The sequence below is a fragment of the Mobula hypostoma genome, chromosome 7, assembly GCF_963921235.1.
Source record: "Mobula hypostoma chromosome 7, sMobHyp1.1, whole genome shotgun sequence".
In the NCBI taxonomy this organism is placed as follows: domain Eukaryota; kingdom Metazoa; phylum Chordata; class Chondrichthyes; order Myliobatiformes; family Myliobatidae; genus Mobula; species Mobula hypostoma.
The window spans coordinates 39,877,986-39,895,941 of NC_086103.1; the positions used below are offsets into that span (position 1 = coordinate 39,877,986).

A 17,956-nucleotide genomic window follows, 5' to 3' on the forward strand; every position below is an offset into this window, starting at 1 on the left:
AAGAACTTCTAGTGGGACTATAGAAAAGCGCATGGAAGGCCTTCGAGGATATTGTTGAAAATTTGCTTGGCAACTACAGAGCACCAAACTATGTGCAGGTGGCTGACAACATGCTTCAAGCACACAAAACTATGGAACATGTCACTAAACATTCATGTTTCTGCATTCCCATTTAGATTTCTTCCCTGCAAATCTTGACGCTGTCAGTGATGAGCATGGTGAAAAGTTTCACTGGGACATTGCGCTCACGGAGAAACAGTATCAGGGCAACTAGAATCCATTAATGCTGGCTGATTATTGTTGGACACTTAAACAAGAAGCCTCAGACACTGAGTCCAAATGAAAATCATCAACAAAATATTTTAGCTTCATTGAAATATTGCAAAGCATCGGCACTGTTATGCAGTTAAACACATTACAAGTTAATTTCTAGTTTCTCCAAATTCCTACATGTGATACAAATAGTCTGAAATTATATTTGTGTTCACTTCAAGCAGTCTATCATAACCACAAAGAACTTCTGAGGAAGCAACACTTTTGAAAAAATTTGCTGACCAGAGTGAATTTATAGATGGCATTCGAGCTGTACCCAGCTAGGCGCAGAGAGAGTAGAGTAGTGAGCTAGGCATGCATCCATAAGGTGTACAAGTGTTGATCGTCTGTGACGAGGAGATGTTATTTCTGATTCGCACAGACTGTGGTCTCCTGGTGAGGAAGTTGCAGAGGGAGGTACAGAGGCCCAGGGTTTGGAGCTTGTTGATTAGAACTGAGGGTATGATTGTGTTGAATGCTGAACTGAGTCAATAAACAGCAGCTTGACATAGGTATTACTATTGTCCAGGTGATCCAAGGGAGAATGGAGAGTCAGTGAGACTGCATCCACTGTAGATTATTTGGCAATAGGCAAGTTGCAATGGGTCCAGGTCCTTGCGTAGGCAGGAGTTCATTCTAGCCACGACCAACTTCTCAAAGCAGATTATCACAGTAGATGAGAGTGCCACTGGGTCACGGTGATTGAGACAGCTCACCCTGCTCTTCTTGGGCACTGATATGATTATTGCTCTTTTGAAGCAGGTGGGAACCTCTGATGGCAGCAGGGAGAGGTTGACGATGCTCGCACCAGTTGGCTGGAACGGGTTATCAGAGCTCTACCAGGTACGCCATCAGGGTGGACGCCTTGCAAGGTTTCATCCTCTTGAAAGATGTTCTGATGTTGACCTCCAAGAGATCCTAGGTCCCCAGCCCCTTTACCTTCAGTTCACCGATTTGGTGAATGTGTGCACTACTCCTGTGCAGGGATTTGACTGAGTGTACCAATTACATTGGTAAGCTGAAGGAAAAGGGAATTGGAACTACCAGGATGCAGGATGGGACAAGTGGTAAACTTCCAAGAATCTATGAAAGGATTTTTTTCTATTTTGTGCCTTGAGAATTTTGCTTTAAGTAACACTGCAGATCCCCGCTGAAGGATCTCCACCGAAAACGTAGCCTGTTTATTCAGCTCCATGGATGCTGCCTAACTTGCTGAGTTCCTTAAGCATTTTGAGCGTGTGTTGCTCAAGATTTCAGGCATTGTAGAATCTCTCGTGTCTCCACAGTCTCCACAGGTTAAATTAGTAGTGAATAAAACTTTGCTGCTGTTCAGCTGATGGCTTATCCTTTTCTGCGCTGTAAATAAAGAAAGCTTGATCTCGAGCGATTCATGTCAAATATAACAATAATTGGGCGGCACTGCAGAGTATCCCACTCACAGCAGGGCCTCTCTCTTCGTTCTTAGGAGGTTCAAGCTTGCCTGTAAACATTACCTTAGTTTTTACCGAGAATACGTGAAGTTGCAGTGTATCAGTAAGATTTCCTGGAGGACAACATACTTCATATCATGAATCTATTTGTGCTTTCCTTGACTGTGGAAACATTTGAAAAAAATGGCATTGTCCAAATATCACACCAAGGTAACCAAGGACACAAAAATCTACGTTAAAAATGTTTGTCCTTGTACAGCGGGGATGGGCGCGTCCAGGATGCAATTATTGTAAACCCTTCTCTTTCCGCAAGATTAGTTGTATTAGCTTGTAAGTCATAAATATTTTTACGCACAATTCACACCGAGGACAAACATTTTAAGCTGCAGTGTTTAAAGTCTAATTTGGACGTTTTTTTGTTGGCCTTTGTGCGAAAAATTTGTACACAGAGTGGAAAATTAAAAACCAGCAACTGTATTAGTGGCGAAATGCATGCATAAATACTAGCAATTTTTAAAATGTTTAAATATTGGTGAGATTAAAATGGTTGTTGGAATAATGAATGAAAGCTGCATTTCATGCATTTGCAGGAAGGGCTGGTCTTTAGAGACAGAAGTGCAGCCAATGAATACGGTACATTAAAAATTAATTGTTTATTTGCTCTACTGGTCCTTTATTCCCGGGCGGAAGTGCGCTTGCGCCGCACGTATTTCCGTGTTGTGACTTTCGTTGCTTTGATAAAGGTTGCAAAGGGATCGCTGCGTTTGTGATCGGCAGAGAGGAGCAGAACCAAGCGCCAACCGGGACCTGCCTTTCTGCACCACTGCGCTGCCTCCGGTGAAGAGTTTTTTAAAGGGTGTTTTGTGTGCGTGTTCTGTCTCGATCTGAATTGTTCGAGCCCTGGAGGTTTGAGAAAATTGGTTAAAAGAAAAGCCCAGAGCGGGAATGGCAAGATGAGCTGTGCCATGTTCTTCTTACTCGGCTTTAGCTTTTAACCCTTGTAGTGCTTTCCCGTGGAAAACCTCTCCAGGCCAGCTAGCACCAGGAACTGGATGTAACAGCCGGGTCGCCGCTGCGGTCTATTGTCGGGTAAGATCATTATTTTGTATACACAGACTGGAATAAAAGAACGAGATCGCACGCGTCGGTATTGTGCAGATTACGTGGAGTTCTTTAATAAAGATTTTAGCATTTATTATGAGATTAAAAAGCGGTTATAAAAATATGATCATATTCTTTTGTGAGTGATGTTCAAGAGCGTCTTTTTTTTAATATAACGGACAGGAAAAAGGATTCGTGTAGGTAATTCCCTCAGGTGGTTGTTGCGGATAGGATTTGGAATATAACCTCATATATAGTTCTTTTGCATTTCCATTTTTTTTGTGTGTTTCCCATCTCAACATTGCAGGAAATAATTGACTTGGAATAATCAAGGGGCGAGAGAATATAAACTTTATTTCTATAAAAATGAATTATTTTGCTGTTAATTTGTACAATGTTTCAATTGAATTGAGGTAACTTGCCCCTGTTGAATACTTGCATTATAAATAATAAAGATGCATTTTTTGTATATTGGAGGCTTGTTTTCAATTCTAGTTTAGTTACATCATCTGCAAAACCGATTAATTTTATAAATAATATTTCAAGTGCCATGGTGCTATTTATTCTTGCATTTTTTAAACATAGAGTTTGCATCCTCCCCTTCCCTTCTGGAAAAAAAGGATATTCTTCCCACAATACAATGTTTATCAATATATCTTTGCATGCAAGCTCACCCAGTTGTGGAAATTCATAATGTGTAAGGGGGCAAGTGCGTAATCTAAACTTACGTTTGTTCATTATGTGAACTTTAAGGGTTAATTTGTCTTTCAATAAATTTGTAAGTCATGATAATATCTATGACCTTGAAGATTTATTTTTGAAAACTTAATTAAGATTGAACTCATTCTGACAAAGTGTCAAAATATATATGATAAATGTGAAAAGTGCCCATAGCTTTGCTGTTGGGTACAGTGTCTACTAATAGACTAGTACAGCTGACTCTCACACAGAATGGCCTTTAGCTCTACTGTTGCTTATTACTGCCCATATATGAACAATGGACCTCAACTGCGTCACGTATAGGGACAATGGATGATACACTTTACTTGGAACTGAAGTTAAGTGTAACTTAACTTAATTCTTAGAAGATGCATTTTAAATGGGTAGATTTATTGTCTTTTATATTTTATGTGTAATAGTTATGCACATGGAAAGACATGATACTGGAATCTCAAAAACTTGATCTTGGGTGGGATATGGAAAGAGTTTGGGGAATTATATTTAGGGTTAAGAAACAAGTTATGGATTTCTTACAATTCATGCATTTTCCATCAACTCCAATGCTGCAGAGCAGAGAGTAGGAATAATAATAATGATGCTGTCTTGGATAAAATTTATGTCAGATTCTGACTTGGCTGTTTAGTGCTAAGATTGTTACAATTAGCCTGTGCTCTTGGAGGATAAAGTGTGTTGCAAACCATCTGAACATCAGAATATTGGGCTCAGCTGGATACCTGTTTTTGTTAAGGTTTAGAACAAATCCTGTTTAACCCAGAAATCGAAGGATTCCCACAGGGAGCACACTGAAAGATGCACCTGGGTGCAATATACTTGCAGGCAGGTACACAAGATTTTTGCATTGAAGTGGGGTACTTGCGGAAATGAAGCAACACCTTGAAAAGGCATAAGCATGGACATCCAACTTAAATATTCGCTTTGAGAGAGCTGCTCTATTATGCTCTAATAAAGTTGGCTTGTAGTCTTGCAACATTTCTGAAGCAGTAGGAGTTGACGAGGCTGATTTTGTTTTCCCGGGGAAGGTACAATGTCTCCAACAGAGGTGGGACACAGTGAATGAATTAAAATGGCCTACCACAATCTCCATCTTTGGAGTCAGTCAAATAAAATTACAGTCTTCCAACACTAGATGGTGCTAAGGGAGATACAGAGGACTGAATCTTTAGAATGGACACACCTTCAGCAGTCTTCCAACCATCTTTTCTATTTATGGTCGAATTGCACTGAAGTGAGATTTGTTATGAAACTTCCAGAATCAAAAAAAACTCGAAGACATATAACAGTTAATAAACCAATGTATTAACAAGGTTAATATCAGTGCTCATTCTATACATTTATACTCAAAGAAATCAATCCAGACTACATAAGTCTCCATAATGTTATTTTTGGTCAATAAAAGGATGTATTCATTTTCTGCACTTGAAAGATAGATGATAAAATGGTTACATGTAGTAAACAGTTTTTATGCAGGCTGAAATTTGTGGTCTGCTTAGAATGTTGGCGGTGCAATTCGTGGCTAACAGTAACAGTTCTCTGTAATTGAGGTTTTAAATGGGAATCCATGGAGTTAAGTGTTAAGCAAAGGGATTTTCCCCTTTCCCAAAGCTGTCATTGTCTCAGAATCAAAACTTTTTTAGGACGAGTATCCAGATCTAGCAGAACAAGGGGAAAGCCTGACGTTTCGTTACCCCAACATATTTCACCCCAACATCATATTTCACCCCAACATGATATTTTGCCCCACTGTGAACTTTCGATCCTGTCTCATTGCTCTTCTGTCACCTAAGCATTGACCTTCTTTGTCCTTGCCTCATCTGCTATCAATGTCTTCGCTCAACGCTGTTTAACTGATTTTGTAAGTATTATAGTACATAGCTAGATAGACGCTTTACAATAAGATGAAGCTGTAAATGCATCATTCCTCTTTAAGGAAAGCACTACTTTTATTTTACTTTAAGAACCTACCTTATGCCTGATGATCCTGTTGACCAACTCCAATATTCAGATTGCAATACAAGAGCAGTTCTTGTTTTGTTATCCCACTTCCATTAACTGGATTTATAAATATTTTACTTACTAAAGCCAAACCCCACAGTGGCTCCCAGAGCAAACTAATAATAGCTGAGGGCTGCCTAGTAGTCACCGATGACTGTAATCGCATGCCAATAACTTGGAATTAGTAGATGATTCAAGGCCAATTGCTTAGATGTAGTGGGAGTTAATAATTCTCGGAAATCTAATTATATTACACCATATCTCTAAATAAATAAAGAGAATGTGAGTATTTTAATAAACAAATTAACTTTGATGTACACATAGGACTGCACTCAACAGTGGACTAGAGAAAAAAAGTTAGAATTGTGGTAGACTGCTGCATGCACATATTCCTGACAAAGTCAATAGATATGCCAAACTGAATTTTGTGTGTCTATAAAAATGTTAATTAGGCCTCCTCCTCGTGTTCATCTTTTGCTGGCCTTCCTTTAACCTGGTGTTCCAATGCAGTGCCAGTTATCAGCAAAGAAGAAGTGAATGGCCTTGTATCCAATCTCGTGTAGTTCTAGAGTCTAGACTAAGAAGACTTGGCTTTCTCCTGCAGCAGTTGTAGAGCGTCTGGTGGCTGTCAGGTTCCAGCAAGGTCATTGGTGAGGAGCAGCGGTGACATCACTCATAAGCTACAGCTGCTCCCTCCCCCACGGGACAGGGTAACAGCAATTTTAGTAATAGGTTGTAAAACATCATGTTATTTTTTCTGCGACATCTTGCAAGACTTTTTGCATGCTAATAGACAGTAACATGTTGGCGGTGATCTCGGCTTGCGTTGCAGGAAGCTGATTTACTGCTGTTCTCAGGCACATATTGGTTTCTACTTGGAAGAGAAGACATTGGCCGTGATGACCTGCTTCTGAACTGTGGGAATGGAGTCGGCCATATTTCTGTGCTGGGAAAAAAAGAATTCCAAATGGGTGCAAAGCCGTGAGCAGAGTTACTGCTGGAGTCTTCTATATTCCTTGACATAGTAAACGAGTTCTGCTTTAACACCATGTCTGATGTCCCCGCGGCAGAACCTGGAGTAATACTGTTATCTGGTGAAGTGATACCCAGAGTTGTCATTGACACAACCTAGGCTCTCACCTACACTTCTGGAGTCTCCTGATGTGTAAACCAATCACTGAATTCCTTGGACTGAGGTGGTGCCTGGGATTATCAAATCAAGTTACAGTGTCTTCTCATCCTCCTTTAATCACCTGATTGTGGTTTTAGCTTTTTGAAATACAGATATCGAGGAGGATTATGTTGAGTGGAGGCTGTGGGCATATTGCCGTCTGTTGAGCAAAGGTGGTACAGCTCTTCCCTCCCACTGCCACTGCTCTGATAGTGTTCCACCTCAAAGCCTGTAAGAAGGAAGGGGTCAGGTAGTAGTTCTTGCAGAGTGTGTTTAGGGAATGTCCTAGATATCCCTGGCAATGTCTGCAGGGTGTGAGATAAATGTGGGAAACTTACAGCACCACTAAACTTGTGGTTGCAGTGGAGTGTGTGAAAGTCAGGGACAAGTCCTGAGCGAGGTACTGAATGACGGGGATGTGTGCATTCAAAGGTTTTTGAGTAGTTGGTGGTATGCAGTTGCTATTCCTTTGGATTCCTCAACTGCATAACACTTCTCTCCCCTTTCTCGATCTCTCGGTCTCCATCTCTGGAGACGGCCTGTCCACTGACATCTTCTATAAGCCCACTGACTCTCATAACTACCTCGACTATATCTCTTCCCACTCTGCCACATGCAAAAATGCTATTCCTTATTCCCAGTTCCTCCGTCTCTGCTGCATTTGCTCCCAGGATGAGGCTTTCCGTTCCAGGACATCTCAAATGTCCTCTTTTGATTGGATACAAGGCCACTCACTTCTTCTCTGCTGGGGACAGAAGACGGCGGCGCGACGCAGTGTGCGCGGCCGCTCTGAAATGATATCGTATTTGTTAAATAGGGGCTGTGCACAATCCTGATTTGATGGAGACAGACATGAGAAGCACGGAGGAACATCTGGAGAAACTTCTGAAATTCCTGCTTCGCTGTCACTGCTACTGTGTGATCGAGAATCTCCGGAGGGGAAGGCCCCAAATCCTCTGCCTTGCCTATTGCCTGTTGCCGGGGCCGAAGCGCTCGGCAGAGATGGTGCTCGGTGCTCGGTGCTGGAGGGCTGGTCGGAGGCTCGAAGTTTTCAGACGGACTCAGAGTCAGACTGTGGTCGGGGTGCTTCCAGGGAGCTGCATCAGCAAGTTTGTGGCGCTGGAGGTTCATGGCAGGGAACGTTTTTCCCTTCAACCGTCTGCGTGAGATGCTGGGACTTTCGAGAGAGTTTGAGACTTTTTTTTTACCGTGCCCATGGTCTGTTCTTCATCAAATTATGGTATTGCTTTGCATCGTTGTAACTATATGTTATAATTATGTGGTTTTTGTCAGTTTTTTTAGTCTTGGTTTGTCTTGTGTTTCTGTGATAACATTCTGGAAGAACAAATTGTATCATTTCTTCATGCATGCATTACTAAATGACAATAAAAGAGGACTGCGTGTCCTCATAATCTAATCTAATTTATTCTTTTTTTAAGGATCATGGTTTCCCTTCTGCTGTCATCAATGATGCCCTCACCCGCATCTCCTCCATTTCCTGCACTTCAGCCCTCACCCCATCCTCCCGTCACCACAACAGGGACCGAGTTCCCCTTGTCCTCACCTACCACCCCACCAGCCTCCGGATCCAGCACATTATCCTCTGCAACTTCCGCCACCTTCAACAGGACCCCCCCACTTAGCACACCTTGCCCTCTCTTCCCCTCTCTGCTTTCCGCAGGGATCGTTCCCTCCGTGATTCCCTGGTCCACATGTCCCTCCCCACGGATCTCCCGCCTGGCACATCCCTGCAAGCACAAGTGCTACACCTGTCCCTACACCTCCTCTCTCACCACCATTCAGGGCCCCAAACAGTCCTTCCAGGTGAGGCAACACTTCACTTGTGAGTCTGTTGGGGTCATCTATTGTATCCGGTACTCCCGGTGCGGCCTCCTCTACATCGGTGAGACCCGACGCAGACTGGGGGACCGCTTCGTCGAGCACCTCAGACCGCCACAACAAACAGGATCTCCTGGTTGCCACCCACTTCAACTCTGCTTCACATTCCCATACGTGGCCTCTTCTACTACCATGATGAGGCCAAACTCATGTTGGAGGAGCAACACCTCATATACTGTCTGGGTAGTCTCCAGCCCCTTGGCATGAAAATTGAATTCTCCAACTTCTGGTAATTCTCTGCTCCTCCCTTTCCCCCATCCCAGTTTCACTCTGCCCCCTCCTCCAGCTGCCTATCACCTCCCTCATGGTTCCACCTCCTTCTACTACCCATTGTGTTTTCCCCTATTCCTTCTTCACCTTTCCTTCCTATCCCCTCCCCCACCCCTTGATCTTTCCCCTTACTGGTTTTTTGCCTGGTACCTACCAGCCTTCTCCTTCCCACCCTCCCCGCACCTTCTTTATAGGGCCCCCTGCCCCCTCCCCCTTCAGGCCTGACGAAGGGTCTCGGCCTGAAACGTTGACTGTTTGTTTCCACGGATGCTGCCCGACCTGCTGAGTTACTCCAGCGTGTTGTGCGTGTTGCTTTGATCCCAGCATCTGCAGAGTATTTTGTGTTGGAGAAGGGGAGCCTGCTACATGGACCACAGCTTGCTCCCCAGATCGTACTGCATATCACAGAGTCATCTGGAGTGTCAAATCCATGGTGGATCCCCAGCCAACGGAAGGTCTCATGGTGGAACACAGACATGGTCGTATAGCCAGGAAACCGGTCCACCAACTCTGCACCGACCATCAAGCACCACTTACCCCACTTCATTCTCCCTCAATTTCCAACAGCTATCTCCCATCCCTCCCCTTTCCTACACAGATTCTATCACTTAGCAGGGCCAACTAACCATATTTGGCAGTGACTAACAGATAAACATTTGGGGTCTTTGAACTTTCTGATGCATTTCATCCAGATCCTCAAGGGATTTTGTCTCTCATGTGGTCTGCTGTGTCTCGAAACAACAGCTCCTAACTAGTGGATTGCCTCTTTGCCAAGGACAGATGATCTTTCGCTCTCTCACTCTCTCTCCACTAAGACCTCCAGCGCAATGGTGGAGCTCGTTTCCTTGTTATTGTTGCAGCTTTTTCTATGTGAAACCCTGTTCCGTGACTGGTTCCACCAACTGCTGAAGTCGCTATCTGTCTCTAAGAGCTGCAAATTCACTTTAAGCAGTGCGGGGTGGTGTTAAATGGCAGTATCTACTCATGCCTACTGTTGATGTGGTAAACTAATAAGTAGGTGGTTATAATTGGCTGCACACAGCCATCAAGCAAACAAACTGGCAGCACAAAGTTTGTATCAAAACAAATCATCCCCAAGATGATTCCCTAGAATATGCAGTTTAGCCTGAGAGATTTAAGTAAATTTGAAGCATGTTTCCAAGTCTCTAATTCACTCTAAGGCACTTTCTGCTGCTGCTCTCAGGTTACGTGCCTCTGGAATCGGATCTTCATTTAAGTTGATGTCCAGGCAGGAATATCCACTTGCTGGCTTCCACCTAGTTGGTGCAGAGTCTTCTGTTTGTAAATATCTGATTTAAGTCTTTTGAGGGCCAGGTAGATTGCACCTCCCAAATAAACTGGAAGAGAATGGATGTCTTACAAATATTTGTAAGTGTTCAAATAAACAACTGTTTTTTAAAGATTATAATTTTAAAATAAAAAATCTACTTGAATTAACTCAACTAAATCAGAAATTATGACTGTACATTGTTGTTGGACTTTTCCATGTTGAAATTGCATGCATTGAGGAAATGCATCAGGAAATCAGGAAGGGTTTATGCTGCGGTGCTGCACTTTGTGCAAAATTATATTTATTTAGTCAACAGTTATTACCCCTCAACCATAGGGTCCTGAACCAGAGTGGGTAACTTCACTCACCCCCAAAACTGAACTGACTCCACTATCTATAGATTCACATTTAAGGAGTCTACAACTCTTGTTCTCAATATTATTTATTACTTATTTATTTTTTATTATTATTTTGTTTTTCTTTTTGTACTTGCATAATTTGTTGTCTTGTGCACATTGGACGTTTGTCTGTCTTCGTAGTTTTTCGTTGATTCTATTGTGCTTCTTTGTATCTACTGTGAATGCCTGCAAGCAAAATGATTTTCTCAGGGTAGTACATGGTGTCATATATGTACTTTGATAATAAATTTACTTTGAATATTTTGAGCTGTTCATAAAATGGATGGAGCAAAGTACTGGAGGAACGCACCATTGTATCATAGAATACCACAGTGCAGAAACAGGCTGTTTGGCCCATCTAGTTCATGCTGAATCTATTAATCTGCCGAGTCCCATTAACCTGAACCCAGACTGTAGCCCTCCATACCCCTTCCTCCCATGTGCCTATCTAAATTTTCTCTTAAATGTTGAAATTGAACCCACATCCATCGCTTCCACTGACAGTTCATTCCACACTCTCACCACTCCCTGTTCCCTTTAAACAGTTCACATGTCACCTTACACCATAACCTCTACCTCTAGTTGCACCCAACCTCCGTGGAAAAGCCTGCCAGCATTTATCCTATCTATGCCCCTCATAAATTTGTATACCTCTATCAAATCTCCCCTCATTCTCCTACACTCTAAGGAATAAAGTCTTATCCTTCTCTACCCTTCTGTAGAATTCTGGTCTGTAAGAGCTGGCAACATGCTTGTAAATTTTCTATGCACTCTTTCAATCTTATTGGTAACTTTCCTGTAGGTAGTTGATCAGAAGTGGGCACAATACTCCAAATTAAGCCTCACCAACATCTTGCCTTATCACTTTTTTGGGGGGGTCTTTAATCTTGCATATAATCCAATAAATTCTACAAAATGTCTGGGATAAGAATTTCACCTTTTCCTGTTCAGAGAGATTGTGTTAGTACTGTGGAAAATGCCACAGCTTAGATACTTCGCATATCTGGGAAGAACTAGCTTTTAGCGAGCTGGTTGCTTGTTTATATTTTCCTATTAAAGCATTTGCCCAGTTTTTAAGAGCTGCTTGCCTCCATTTTGTGGTTGAAATGGGTGTGATGTTTACTGCTTTCACTTCATGAAAGTTACAGCAACTTTGGGATTTCCAGGCATTTACGGATTAACGTAGTGTTTGCATTTCAGCACTCCTCCACAATGTTGCTGCCTCCTCCAGGAGAATCAGGAAATTACCGAAGGTGACTTGAAAGCCAGCTGTTTACAAACTAATTCCACTGAAAAATAGACAGAAAGTTTTATGCTTTTGTGGATGAAGCCCAAGTCAGGTTTTAAATGGTCTGCTAAGCCATAAGTGAACATCAGCCGTTTTTCTGGACCTAACTCATGTATGTGTATTTTAACTGTTTCAGAATATAATGGACTGTTAAAATGCTCATGTTAAAGAAAGTTCTTTCTTGTTACACCTGTGCATTTTCCAAGGTTTATTTTAGATTCATAGAGTTGTACAGCACAAACCCAGTTCCTTTTGTCTGGTCTGCCCATGCGTGCAAGATGCCGATCTAAGCCAATTCCACGGCCCGTATACTGTACCTTTAAACTTCTCCTATCTATGATCTTTTAAATGTTAGCTTTGTCTCTGTCTACCATCTCCTTTGGCTGCTCATTCCCTATATTCTTCATCCCTTGTGGGCCAGAAGTCGTGCTTCTCGGGTCCTCTTCAAATCTTTCCCCTCTCATGTTAAACCTACATGCTGTAGATTTACCCTCCACTACCCTAGGGAAAAACGCTGTAACTATTTACCCTGTCTATACCCCTTCTAATTGTGTCAACATTTATAAGGTCACTGCTTGGCCTCCTCTGTTTCAGTGAGAGTAAACCCAGTCTCTCCAATCTCTCCTTTTAACTACAGCCTTCCGTTCCAGGCAGCGTGCTGGTGAACCTCTCCAGCACACCCTCCATCACGACCACATCCTTTCTGTAGTGTGCTGATCAGAACTGTGAACAATACTTAGAGTGCATCCCAGCTTCTGTCAGGGCTTCAGCCTGTGAAGGCAAGAATATCAAATGATTTTATTACCACTCTATCCACCTGTGTCACCACTTTCAGGGAGCAATAGACTTGCAGCCCCAAGTCTATCTGTAGATCAGCACTTCTAAAGTCCGTACACTTTGCTTTGTCTGTCCTAGCAGGACTTACCCTCATGAAGTTCACTATTTAGCACTTGTCTGGATTAAACCTGATGTGCTGCTGCTCCGCCCAACTTTCCAGCTGATCTATGCCTGCTGTATCTTTAAGCAACCTCCCTGTTGCCTGCAACTGCACCAATTAGTGTGTCATCTGCAAACTTACTAATCACGCCCCTTACATCTTTGTTCGAGTTGTTTACGACATTCGCCAGTCCCTGGGGTATAACACATTACGGATTTCCAGTCACATCAGCACCCATCTATTTCTACCCTCTGCCTCCGTTCTTCAAGCCAATTTTGAATCTAGTCCAGTGACATGCTTGGGATCCCTTGTAACCTGAACCTCTGGACCAGCCAACCTTGCACATCAAAAGCCTTGCTAAAGACCATATAGATAACATCTACTACATTGCTGCCTGCAGTCCTCCTGAAAACACTGTTGGATTTTTGGGTCATAATCTCTCCTGTGCAAAGACATGTTAATTCCTCCAAATCAGTCACTGTTTTTCCAAGTGAACATCAATCCTGTCCCTCAGAATGCTCTCTAGCAACTTCCTTACCACTGATATAAGGGTTCTCCTATTGTCCATTTTGAACAAGAGGGCAACATTAGCTATTCTCCAAGCTTCTGGTGCCTTGACCATAGCTAAGAAAGAACAAAACATCTGTCTGACCCCTAGCAATCTCCTTCCTTGCTTCTGTCAGCATCCTGAGAGAAACTTTGTGCGGTCCCAAGAATTTATGCAGCCTAATTTGTTCCTGTTTCTGGCACTCCTGCTTAATACATGCTTACTCCAGAAAATAAGCCTATCCATTAACTCTCCAGCCTTTACGTTCTCCATGGTGAATACCGATGAAAACCATCCGTGTAGGATGTTGGTCAGATCCTTTGGCTCTAGGCGTAGATTACCCCTCTACCTCATGAGGAGACTTGCACCCTCCTTAGTATGCTCTTGCTTCTAATAGACTTAGTAAAGGTTTTAGAATTTTCCTTAATCCTTCTTGCAAGGTCATTTAATGGCCCCTTTTCACCCTTCTAATTACTTTAAATCTTCCCCTGTCGGCCCTGGGTGGGTCGTTTGATAACAATTCCCTCTACCTGCCATATGTTTCTTTTATTCTGCCCTGATCAAACCTGCACTATATCCCCAATTCTAATGAGTTTTATTTTTGCAAGATGTTTATTATATCCTCCCTAACTATTTGCTTGCTTATTTTAATTAATGGCCTATTTCCAGATAATAAATTGATAAAGTGATCTTGATATTAATTCTGCACAGGGGACAATCTTACCTGTTGGATATGCATGGTGCAACAACAATAACAGCAGTAGGATTAAATGTTTTTACTGAGTCCCGCAGGCAAAAGGCAGGTAACTATAGGCCGGTTGGTTTAACATCTGTAGTTGGGAAAATGCTTGAAGCTGTCATTAAAGAAGAAATGGGGAGGCATCTGGAAAGAAATGGATCCATCAGGCAGAGGCAGCATGGACTTAGCAAAGGCAGGTCTTATATGATAAACTTACTAGAGTTCTTTCAGGATATAACAAGTGCAGTGGATAGAGGGGAACAGATGGACTTTATTTACTGGGATTTCCAGAAAACATTCAATAAGGTGCCACATAAAAGACATCCATAAGATAAGGATGCCGAGAATTGGGGGTAATGTATTAGGATGGATAGAGGATTGGTTAACTAATGGAAAGCAGAGAGTTGGGATACATCGGTGTTACTCTGGTTGGCAATCAGAGGTGTGCGGTGTGCTGCAGGGGTCGGTGCTGGGCCCACAACTGTTCACGATACACATTAACGATCTGGAAGAGGGGACCAAGCGTAGTGTATCTAAGTTTACTGGATACTAAATTGAGTGGAAAAGCAAATTGTGCAGAAGGTATGGAGAGTCTGCAGAGATATAGATAGGTTAAGTGAGGGACAAGCATCTGGCAGGTGGAGTACAATGTTGGTAAATGTGAGGTTATCCACTTTGGAAGGGAAAATGGAAGAGCAGATTATTATTTAAATGGTAAAAATTGCAGCATGCTGCTGGGCAGAAGGACTTGGGAGAGCTTGTGCATGAATCGCAAAAGGTTGGTTTGCAGGTGTAGCAGGCAAATGGGATGTTGGCCTTCATTGCTAGAGGGATTAAATTTAAGAGCAGGGAGATTATGCTGCAACTGGGGAGGCTGCACCTGGAGTACTGCATGCAGTTCTGGTCTGCTTACTTGAGGAAGGATATACTGCCTTAGGAGGCAGTGCAGAGGAGGTTCACCAAGTTGATTCTAGAGACAAGGGGATTAGACTGTGAGGAGAGATTGAGTCGCCTATGATTGGACTTGCTGGAATTCAGAAGGATGAGAGGAGGTCTTACAGAAACATATAAAATTATGAAAAGCAAGTTGTTTCCACTGGTAGGTGAGACTAGAACTAGGGGACATTGCCTCAAGATTATGGGGAGTAAATTTAGGACAGAGATGAAGAGGAACTGCTTTTCCCAGAGAGTGGTGAATCTGCGGAATTCTCTCTCCGATGAAGCAGTGGAAGCTACCTCAGTAAAGTTGGATAAATTTTTGCATAGTAGGGGAATTAAGGGTCACGGGGGGAAAAGGCAGGCAGGTGGAGATGAGTGCATGGTCAGATCAGCCATGATCTTATTGAATGGCGGAGCGGGATCAACGGGCCAGATGGCCTACTCCTGCTCCTATTTCTTATGTTCTTTTGTACTGATTCAAGTTAGTCACCATACATGCTGGGCAACTTGCAGTGTGGGAGCTGTGAACTGGGGCCTGCCAGGATGGAGATATGCATGCTTGAAAGCCTGTGCAGAAAGGGAGAGTCCGATCGGCCGCAAGTGCACTTGCCACATTCTCACAATCAATCTGATACAGTCCAATACTTATAACGACACAGAAGTATGTCATTAAATCATGTTTGGTCCCATCTTCCTGCCTGTTTTTTATCCATGTCAATACTGAAATCATCGCAAAATGTAATACTTTTCAATCCTAATATATTGAAGGACTTGGGGAATAAACTGGAAAGATTTGGGGTTCTACCTGGAATGGAGATAACTAAACAGATATGAATAAAAAGCACATTACAAATCCAAAATATAATTCAAAACACCTGTCATGGATTAAAATAGTAATGGGTAAAATTAGAACCAAGGAAGAAAATTATTTGTTATCGAGAGTTGATCCATTTATTGGAGGTGCACCTAGTGGAGTCACTCTGTCAAAGACCAGGAAATCTGGTTCAGTCCCGTCCTCGGCCTGTTCCGTGTGGAACTTGCACATTCTCCCTGTGAATGAATGGATTTCCTCCAACATCTCAAAAACTCAAAAACATGCAAGTTGGTCACTGTAAATTGTCACTATTGTATCGGTGAGTGGTGCTATCTGGTGGTGGGGGGGATATGTTTGGAGTTGGAACACATGACAATACAACACAGTGCAGGCTGTTTGGCCTACGATGACGTGCCGACCTTTTAACCTGCTCCAAGATCAATCTGACCTTTCCCTCCTACATCCTCCTTTGCCCCAGAAGGCCCCAGTCCACTCATTCTTTCATCATAAGACACGCTGTCTAATCCAGGCAGCACCTGGTAAATCTTTGCACCTTCTCTAATGCTTCCATATCCTACCTATAATGAGGCAACCAGAACTGGATACAATATTCCAAGTGGTCCAACCAGAGTTTTATAGAGCTGCTACAGCTCAATAAAAGAGCCTCATTGCTCTTGAATTCAACTAATGACGACCAACACACCATACACCACCTTAACAACCCTATTGTTTGCTCGAGAACTTTGCCAGATCTATGGACGGATCCCAAGAGATCTCTGTTCCTCCACGTTGCTAAGAATCCTGCCATTAACCTTGTACCTTTGCCATTAAGTTCGATCTTCCAATGTGCATAACTTCACACTTCTCCATCTGCCACTTCTCAGCCCAGCTCTGCATCCTATCGATGTTCCATTGTTACCTTCTACACTTACCTACAGCACCACCACCCTTCGTATCATCTGTAAGCTTACTCATCCATCCTTCCATTTCCTCGTCATAGAAATCACAAAGGGCAATTGTCCCAGAGCAAACCATAGGACATAGGAGCAGAATTTGGCCACTTGGTCCATCAAGTCTGCTTTGCCATTCCATCAACTCCATTCTCCTTCCTTCTCCCATGACAATAAGACACAGGAGGAGAATTAGGTCATTGACCCCACTCAGTGCTCTGCTATTCCGTCATGGCTGATTTTTATCCTTCTCAACCACATTCTTCTGCCTTCTTTCCATAGCCTTTGACACCCTGAGTAATTAAGAACCTATCAACCACCATTTTAATTATATTCCAATGACTTGGACTCTACCCTCTGACTAAAGAAATTCCTCCTCATCTACGTTCTAAAGGGACGTCCTTGTGGGGCTGTGCCCTCTGGTCCTAGACTTTCCTCACTGTGATCCTCTCCACATCCACTCTATTTAGGTCTTTCAATATTTGATAGGCTTCAATGAGATCCCCCCCCCCCCCACCCATTCTTCCAAACTTTAATGAGTACAGGCCCAGAGCCATCAAATGCCCCTTTTATTCCTGGGATCATTCTTCTGAACCTCCTCTGGATCCTCTCCAATGCTAGCACGGCTGGATCCCTGCGGCCACCAACCTCCAGGCAGAAAAAGTACTACCACCTTCTGCCTTCTATGAGCAAGCCAATTGAAGAGGGGATCAGAAAAAAGAAGAGATTAATGTTGGACCAATGCAAGTTGGTAGTTGATGTAAGCACAGCTTTAATGAGCGCGAGGGCCTCTTTCTATCCTGTAACTCGTATAAACAAAATGCACTGCTGTAAACTAGACTTTCACCAAGAGTTGTGAATTGAAAACCCAAGGGATTTCTGACACTGAAGCTCTTTTTGGGGTGCATGCTTTAAATCAAGTCAAATGGCCTTCCTTGTCTTCAAAATGTCTTCTGATTTTTGTAATAGTTCTGGCTGAACTCTTGTGAGAGTTTAGAAGACAGTGAGGTAAACTTACTGAAATGTACCATACACCAGGCTGGCTGGTGGTGTAACGACATCAGCGCCAGACCCAGGAGCGGAGGTTCCCGGGTTCGAAACTAGTCGGGTCCGCCCCTGAGTACGCTTTCCATCCGT

The 17,956-nt window shown here is 43.0% G+C and overlaps 1 protein-coding gene across 6 annotated transcripts in view; it reads left to right on the forward strand.

Moving 5' to 3' along the window:
- Positions 1–2,476: 2,476 nt before the first annotated feature.
- The window catches only part of c7h5orf24 (chromosome 7 C5orf24 homolog), a 32,874-nt gene continuing 17,394 nt past the window's right edge, over positions 2,477–17,956 (forward strand). For all 6 annotated transcript variants that reach the window (XR_010018624.1, XR_010018622.1, XR_010018623.1 and 3 more), the window contains exon 1: positions 2,477–2,831. The gene's annotated coding sequence lies outside the window, so the exon portion shown is untranslated. The remainder of the gene's footprint in view (positions 2,832–17,956) is intronic.